This window comes from Stegastes partitus, unplaced genomic scaffold, assembly GCF_000690725.1.
Source record: "Stegastes partitus isolate 25-593 unplaced genomic scaffold, Stegastes_partitus-1.0.2 Scaffold1375, whole genome shotgun sequence".
NCBI lineage: Eukaryota > Metazoa > Chordata > Actinopteri > Pomacentridae > Stegastes > Stegastes partitus.
This window is the reverse complement of record NW_007579106.1, coordinates 143,508-153,177: the sequence shown is the minus strand read 5'-3', so window position 1 is coordinate 153,177 and position 9,670 is coordinate 143,508.

Sequence of the window (9,670 nt, the reverse complement as noted above, 5' to 3'; positions counted from 1 at the left end):
ATGTGCTGCGAACAAGGAATCTATACTGCTGAACTTGTTTTTGCCCTTGGGAGGTTGTTGGAAGGGTTGCTGGCCATGAAGGCTACAAATGGACCTAAGCTTTGGTCGGGCCTACCGTGCAAGCCCGACCAAGAACCAGAAAATAAGAGGCCTTAAATAGAGCAAAGGACTGCAATTCTGTCAATGAGCCGTGTTGTGCGAGTAAAAATAATTCAGTGGGAAAATATAATCAAAGGGCTGTCCACTCCTTATATGTATTTGAGTCCATTCAAGTCAAAATAAAACAGCTGTGAGGACCACAGTGTTCGCAATACTATTAGGACAGAGTGGCCCGAAACACACAGCGAAGAAAAAGGAGGAGCTGTTTAAGGCAGGGAGAGCTGAAGTAATGTATAGGCACATGAAAGTGACCACAGAAATTAACAAATAAAACTGCGTCTTTATTCCATTCAACGTCACTAAACTTCAAAAGCTACCTCCATAAATGTCACAAAACAGACCCCAGTCTAAAAACGTAAAGGCATCCTTGTACAAAATGAGAAAAATCTGACCTCTCCCATGAAGGACAATGCGTAGGAGTCAGGAAAAAAACATGGGTGGCAGTGTGCTATTAAAAAAAGCAGGACAGAAAGTACAGTAAGTGTGTTGTGGTGGAGGTGGTGGATGGGCAGGTACATTGGCCTTTAATTCATTCAGAACACACTGTGAGTCAAGTTTTAATTTCTAGTTAAAGGTTTTGTTGATCCACCATAACCAAAGGCTCTCCCTGACCGTACCCAACATTGTTTTAGTTGTCTAAGCATAACCATAGCCTCGCCCCAGCTGTAAATATAGTTGTTTTAGTTGCCCAACTAACCCAAACCTTAGTCTGGTGTGTTTTACTCATCTGAACTTTTGGATTTTTATATAGAAAAACAGCCATTGTTCTGAGTTGCAGCGGTTGAACAGCAGATGATATGGAGGGAAAATGTGTGCACATGAAATAGCAATCTGTGCACAAGAGCTGAGCTGAGCCAGAATTGCATCGAACTAAAAAACTATGCATAAGAACCTTGAGGTGGTTTACCAGCTATGGCTCCCAAGGTGCATTTCAGCATGAGTCATCCCATTCCCAACCTTGAAATTCTGTCTTGTGAGCTGCTAATGACGGATTTCAGCAACACATAAGTGCTGAGACAACTCAAAACACTCCTAACTTTTAAACTCTGAGACACTCATGTATAAATTCAACAACTGTGGAGCCATATTGTGTGTTCAGCTTTAAGAATGAAGAATTTTGGATTCCCTGCCTCTCTGACTGGCCTCCTCTCCATGAAGCAGCAGCATTATCCGAGGCCCATGTGTATTGCAGTATTTACACCCATCCATCATGCCAACATTACAGACAAAACCCAATTTCTCAGAAACAACATTACCCAAGAGAGTCCTGTGGTTCTGTGTTCAATAACACTGACAAGACTGTTCAGGGGAAAAATGGAAATTGGTGTACAAAATGGGAAAACCACTCAGCTTAGCTATTTCAGGCACCCCTGCTTCCAAAAGTAAAAAAAAAACTCATTAATTTTTATCATAGGAAATGTTACATGACTCACAGTTGGAGCAGTTCTGCAGCTTGAAACCCTCCACGGTGAGTCATCAGTCCAAATGATTAACACAAGCTTCAGAAAATACCTGATTATATGGGTTTTTATTTTTATTTTTTTAAAGAAAGAAATCAATAGATGCAGTTCAAAAAGAAACATGTTTCTGGGTTGACTAACGGTGAAGATACTTGGTCAAGAAACGGTTGAAAACTGAGAAAAACACTTCCTGAGCCACAAGTAAGAATACAACAAGAAAACCGTGTTCCAGGATAGAACCAGGTGCATGCACAGCACATAGTATCCTTATTAGAGAACTTCTCTGGGTGAAGCAGCTCATTTCCAGCTGGCTCCCTGCACGCATGAAGGGCATGATGATTTACTAATATCCAAAAAAATACCTGTTATCCCACACAGGAACATCAGTATGAGTGACTTCAGCTAAGTAGAGGAAGGATGCAGTTCAATAATCATTTTCAACACAGATGGAGTAGAAATGTCTGGGCACTATTTTGCTGTTTGTATTTCATGACATTGGCCTAAACTGTACATTATATGTACATTGATTTGTTATATTTTAAATTAAATACATAATAATAATAATAACAATAATAATAATAACAATAATAATAATAATAATAATAATAATAATAACAGCTAAATATGAAGACAAAGTGACAAAAACTGCAGTTCCTTTAAAGTCCGCTTTAGAGAGTTAATCCCCATAGACCCTCATGTCAAAATGTCCAACTTTATAGCTGATATAAACATGTTTACAGCCTCGTACAAAAATCATTTTGGTCTCTGTAGCTGATTTCCTCCTTTTTGACAACTTTGGTAGCCATTCCAGTTTTTCTAACCAGGTGAATTTTTTTTTATAACTCACTTGTTTCATATATCAACTCGTGCATAATTAATTAATTGCTACTTTTTGGATTAGCCGGGAGACAGGAGGTGCCAGGCGTTGCCAAACTGACGGAGCCACTAACTAAGCTTTTAAACCGCTGTTAAGAATCCATATAGGTGATGTCACAGAAGGTTCATTTATCTTTACAAACAGTCTGTACGAAGCATTGGTATCCACCACCTCGAGGAAACAGCCATGTCTTCACTGTTAAGCATTTCAGTACTCTCAGACTAACTTGCAATTCTTAAAAATAAAATCAACATTTGGAGGTACATACCGAGGCGAGACACGTTACTCAAACCTCCCAGCATGAAGGATCGTTGTTGGTAATTAAGAAATCAATGTCAAAATCAATGGATACACCTCCTGACCTGCTGTTACCACGATGTTCTCTCTCCTCAACAGAAACTTTGCATTCACTCAAGAACATTTATGTAACTGTGTGCACATGTTAAATATTTCGAAGGCACAAATTCAGTTTACTGCATAAAAAAGTTATTTTTCCCCCCATACCGCTTTCTGACCTCCACAGGATGAATCCTGAGCTACTGCTACTTGGGGAGGTCTTAATTCCACAGTATTCCACAGTTTTTTTTTTTCCATGCGCTCTCCACGCTACTGTGAACACAGTGTGGTGCCGTGGCCCATATCATCTGCCCACAAGGTTTGTGAGGGAGCACTGAATCCGTATGGAGCTCTAATGAGCGAAGACCACCCCTGAAAGACGCTGCTGTGCCATTAAGTCACGCTCCATATGTAAAACTGCACAAAGGTGTATTGTTGCAGTGCATTACCCAAAGAACAATGAATACATCCTCCCTCAGATTCTCTGATTAAACACATTTATCACATCTACTGTATTTTCATGGGTAATAAATCCTCCACAGTTGGTTACATTCATTGTACTTCAAAGTGAACACATGTGGGGTACATTTTACTGAAACTGAAGGAAATGTTCTCCAAGTATAAGTACAGAATGTGAAGTTTCAGGATTTCTTAATGGGTAAAATGATTCAGAAACAGGCCCAGTTTGTTGAACAGTGAGGGACGTTTCATCCTCATAGACTTAGTGGAGAGGTGATCGAGGTTTTGCAGCGATGGTTTCATCCAATAACTCTTCAGAATACCTGGATTGCAAGTGCAAGACTTCAAAGACCTATACTTTGTCAATCCTGTGACGTATACTGCTCTCTACTAACATCAAACGAGTGGACTCTGATGAATTTATGTGGCTGTAAAAGAAGGTTTTGGGCTCAGCGTAAACGGCCTTACATCTGTGCTCAATCTTCACTGTGGCGTGTAATGAGGATCACAGGGCCTTTGTTCTCTCCTCGAGGAGAGAACGAGCCAGGTAGGGGGGCCTGAAGCTCAGGTAAAGCCGGCGTATGTGCCTCAAGGCTAATGGAAAACATTAGCAGAGGGGTGTGGAGAATTGAGGCTGTGTGGCTAAACTAGGGGTGTTACTGGCAACCTTTTAAACCATGTGGCCTCATCATCAGGAGCCCCGACCGAAGGTTTGGACTCTCCCACAGATAAAAACAAGGTGTGCAGCTGGAGCCTCGACCTAAGTGTGGCATGCTTTCACGTATACACCGCAACTCTGACCCATTCACAGCTAAAACTGTAGCGTGCTACAAGGTCAGGGTCAGCAGGTCAGATTTGAGTCTTGCACCGAGCACATAGAGATGAGCCACAGGCAGATCTAAAGAGATATTCAAAGCCTGTGTGATCTATTTTTCTCTGAGTACAACTCTAAGAAGACTCAATGAGCATTGACATACGGGCAACGCAAAATTCACCTCTTGTGTTTTTAAATAGTTTAAGCCAAAGCCTTCATTAAAAATTTCTAAAGGTTTCGAATTTACAAAAACAAGTAAAGTAAGAGGTTCTCTCAGTTTTAATGCAAAAACTAAAAAGAATGCCAAGTGCAAAGGCCAAGAAATAGTAAACTTTATGGTTTTACGAGGAAGGGTTATGTGCTGGACTATTTACAGCAACTTCCAGGAGTCTTGTTGTGACTTGGCCAACTGGTGCAAAGAACAGCTTCTCACAACATTTTCACTTTACATTTTTTGGAAATATATGTACGGGGTAATTGGTGAACTTTAGAGGTGTTCATAGGTGGATTTTCCTTTAGAAAGAGCCTGCTTCCTGTCTTTTCGCTAAGCTATCTGGAACTGGCTGTAGCTTCATATTTAACAGACAGACATGAGAGTGATATTAATATCCTGACCTAACCCCCAGCAGGAAAAGAGAGTTTTTGTGTTTTCCCCAAATGTGTAAAGATTCACTGAGGTATACATTGAAATGCTAATTTATTGTAATTTTTTGGGCAGCTCTTGTATCTTCAGTTCCATCAGAACTCTTTTCGTGTGGTGTTTCTGGTATTTTGTCCGTACCACATGGGCAGTCCTCAGAATGCAGCTGCATAAATAAAGCTTAGATGTCCTGCAACACCTTTTCACCAAAGGGCAACTGACACTTGGGTGGTTGTCAGTCAGCGGTTCGACTTGGAGGAGAACTCTGAATCAACAGCGTTCTTTTTAAAGGAGCCACTTAGACCTGAAGTAAAGAAATAAAGCTCCAAGAAACGTTAAAAATCTGGCTTTTTTTCCCCCAGTCTCGGACAGACGACTAAACATAGAAAGACCTTCAGTTCATTTAGAAAAGTGTTGTTTCAGATTTTTTACCAAACCTGAAGAGACTGTTTTAACGAATCCCTGAGGCTTTCATATAGATAAATATTTTTAATCTGATGGATGGACATGTGATTCAGCCACTTTGTGAAAGACTTTACATTCAAAGTTTTACACACCCTGTGTCTGATAGCTTTCTCATCCATCAGGTAACCTGCTGGTTTGTTGGCTACTGCTTTGAAGCCATGAGTTTGGAATTTGAACATCACAATCTTTGTTTTTTGAACGCAGACGTGATGAGCCAGAGGTGAATCTGACATACAGTAGCAACCTGTCATCACAAAGTAGCCCCGCTTTAAAAACAAACTGGCTTTTTTTTTTTCTTTTTTCCTCTAAATGGAATCCATAATTTACAAAATGAACATAATCATTCTGTATTGAAGGAAACTTGAAACTAGCAATTGAGCACATTAACTCATTCGGAAAATGTTTAATGCGGTTACAAAAAAAAATTAAGTTTGATGTAGGGTCATTTTCTCATAGACTTCTATAGCCCTGGTCAGAGTCACTAATGATCTGTTGGTGGCTTCTGACCACGGCTTCCCATCCCTTCTCCTGCTATTAGATATTACAGCTGCTTTTGATACTGTGGACCACCACATACTTCTTCACCACCTGAAGTACACTGTCGGTCTGACTGGAACTGTCCTTCAGTGGTTCCAGTCTTTCCTCGCAGGGAGGGCTGAGTATGTGGCCCTGGGGGATGCAAGGTCGAGGCCCCACACAGTCACCTGTGGGGGTTCCTCAGGGGTCTGTTCTGGGCCCTACCTTATTTACCATCTACATGCTCCCCCTGGGTCACATCATTGGCAAGTATGGTATTTCCATCCATCCATCCATCCATTCATCTTCCTCCGTTTATCCGGAGTCGGATCGCGGAGGCAACAACCTTCACAGAGCCGCCCAGACTTCCCGATCCGCACACACCTCCTCGCGTCCAGGAGGTATCCGAAAAAGATGCCCGAGCCACCTCAGCTGGCTCCTTTCCACGTGGAGGAGCAGCGGCTCTACTCCAAGCTCCTCCCGCGTGACTGAGCTCCTCACCCTATCTCTAAGGGAGCACCCGGCCACCCTGCGGAGGAAACTCATTTCGGCCGCTTGTATCCGCGATCTCGTTCTTTCGGTCATTACTCAGATCTCATGACCATAGGTGAGAGCTGGGACATAGATTGACCAGTAAATCAAGAGCTTTGCTCCTTTGCTCAGCTCTCTCTTCACCATGACGGTCTGGTACAGCGACCGCAACACTGCAGATGCTGCACCGATCCGTCTGTCAATCTCACACTCCATCCACCCCTCACTTGTGAACAAGACCCCGAGATACTTGAACTCCTCCACTTGAGGCAAGCACTCTCCACCGACCTGGAGAGGGCAAGCCACCTTTTTCCGGTCAAGAACCATGGCCTCGAATTTGGAGGTGCTGATCCTCATCCCGCTCGCCTCACACTTGGCTGCAAACCGCCCCAGTGCACGCTGAAGGTCCTGGTTTGATGAAGCCAACAGAACAACATCATCTGCAAACAGCAGAGATGAAATTCTGTGGTTCCCAAACCGCTGAGAAATTCTGTCCATAAAAATAATGAACAGAACCGGTGACAGAGGGCAATCCTGGCGGTGGCCAACTGGGAACAGGTCTGACTTACAACGCATAACCAGCGACAGTTTGCTAAATCATTAGCCACATTACTTAATGAGCTGGTTATATAAACATTTTGTGTTAGTTGCTCCACAACCACCACATATAAAGAGAATAAATGTACTCAGATAAAATGTATTCCTTCTTAAAAATATAAAAAAATATCAAAGCTCACCAAAGATTCAGATACAGTGACAACAACTGGTGTTATGGTTTGTTGAATCATATTCAGTATAGCTGCCTGTTAGCCAAGTGTAGCATGCAAAAAAAGCTTGCTGCCAGGCTGCAGGTAAACTTTTTTTGAACTTACTACAGGTTTGAGACTACCCTCAGGCAATTTTTGAGCGAAGCAGTTTCAAAACAGTTTTGACAGATTACTTTACTCGAATGGGTGGAGGATGACAGGGCTTCCAATTATAAACCCCTGGAGGGATGGTATTCTTCTACTGTATCAATAACTTCCAAGCAAGCAAAGAAAAAGCTCTTTGTTTGAGACTTGCACTTTTAGGACAAAAGGTAAAACTTAACACAGGGAATGTACAGCGGCATAAGTCAATCTGAAGGTTGTAACATGTTGTCATCCACAGCATTGTGTGCCAGAATAAGACGCTGACCTTTTACAGACTTGGGTGTGCTGGATGACAGTAATCGCTTTATCAGATTTTGACAGCACTAAAATTGCAGTGTGTTATTAATGACATTACTCCACCCACCGCTATAAAACTAATCCCATTTCAATGGGGAGTTGCAACACCAAACCCCACAGGTGGCTACAATATCAGACCCGAGGCGATTCGAGTAATAAGGTTGAAATCCTGACACAAGCCACATCTTATCCCCTGGAGAAGGACTAGAAGCAGCGCTGCTGCTGCTTCAAAGGCCCAGGCAGGTGTGTCCGGATCAGCCTCCAGCGTCAGCTACTCAACACTGCAGTGGAGCTGGAGCTGCAAAAGCCCTAACCACATAGCCTGGCTGTTTGATGCCAAAGAGAAAATTGCTCTACCTCTAATGGTGCATTCATTAGTTTTTACTGCCATTACACCTCGTAAAGCAGGTTTTGATCTCTACTGATCACATGGATTCCAGGTTAAAAAGCACTCTCTGTGCATTGGATCGTTTTCAATTAATCTGATTTTAGATGGGACATTTTGTGCATGTTTAAGTGCAGCAATGTTACCTGAGATTAAATTCAATCCTCAGCATGTTTTTGTAACAAGATTCTTATAACTGGTAAAACCATGAAACACAAGACAAAACCTGCTTTGAACTGTTTTTCACTTAATGTACAACACCTAAGCAAATTATGTGCTCAACTTTATTTCCTAAACTGGTAGAATGAGGAAAACACAATTAAGATTTATTTATTTTTTGTTTTTTTTTACACAGTTACTTGGCAGAGCATCATGTTCTTCCGTTGAGCTCTTGCTGTTCTTCATTATAACACATGCCATGTATTCCACAAAGAAGCTTATAATAATAAGTCAAATAAAAGAAAGCACTGCCTTTTTTAATGTGAAATAAATAGTGAATCACAGATTGAATTTGAGCCCAAGTGTATATTAAAAATCTTCACTCAAAATTTAAAGCTGCATTAACTGTTTAGTTTTTGGCTGCTGTGGAACAATGGAAAAGTTGTAAACACTACAAATGGTGTGTTACATCACAGACTAGAAAAGGGGTTATTTCTGACCACCTGGTTAATGTGCTTCCAATACCTTCCTCCTTAAAGAAATATTCAACATATTATCTCCTCCATGTTCCACTGTTTTCACCAGCTAGGTGCTAACTTTGTCATTTGTTGCCTGAGATGGCAGTAAAATAGGTTTTAGGAAAAAAAAAACAGCTGCGTCTTGCTTGTAACCAGTTTGATGAGGGTGGTGAAATTGAAGCAACACAATAAATTTGTGGTTCATAAACCCTTAACAAGCTGAAAGACACTACAATGCTCTGGAGAGCTGCATTCTGAGCAAGTTGGAGAAATTAAAGAAGTCATTTTTATCTGCCTTCTCTTTCTTAAAACGAGCCAGTAACCTAGATATGAGAAAATTAGATCATGAGTCACTTTCCTTACATCCCTGCTTGCTTTTGAGAAGTACTTAAGGAAGCCAGACAACAGAAAAATGTTTTAATCAAAGCTACAGTCTGCACACAATCCATGCCAGTATTTCTGACAGCTGGCTTTGTACGAGTTGCATGTGTCTTGTCCATTATGAAAGGAAAAGTATTTTTGGGAACCTGAATAGTTTTCATGCAGCTGAGAAAGTGACAAAACATGATAAGCAGACTGAGTTGCCATTTTCGTTTCACTTCATGCATTCAGCCTGACATCAATTTCATGGCAGCTGATTTCTGTTTCTGACCACTGAGAGGTTGTTTTGTCTCGCCGACTAATTATCACTGAGTGACATATCCATTCCACTTGTCAGTTTCAGCCGACACAGAGGCAGCGACAAGTGTTTGCCAACAGTAGTTAATCTAAATTGGAAAATATGTTGAGTTTAAAGGAGCTCAGACAAAACTTTTAAAAGGCAGCGTGGACAGACCGGCAGTGTTTCAAGTGTTCAAAGAATCTGTGCGTATCCCCAAGGCTTTATGGATCTGTTTCATAACAGCACAGGAATGAATGAAACTGAGCTCATCCGAGGCTAAGCCGAACACAGAGAATCAATCCCAACTGTTGCTAGCTAGTTTACAGCTAATGTCTGTACAGCTTGTACTTCAGCTCTTTAGGGTCAAACAGTCCAGCAGTAAAATGTGAATGACGTAAGTAAAAGTTTTGGCTGAACATGCCTCAGAGCAGAATTTATGGTATTATGGTCTGTCTAATTTGCATATAAGATTGTTGGACAGT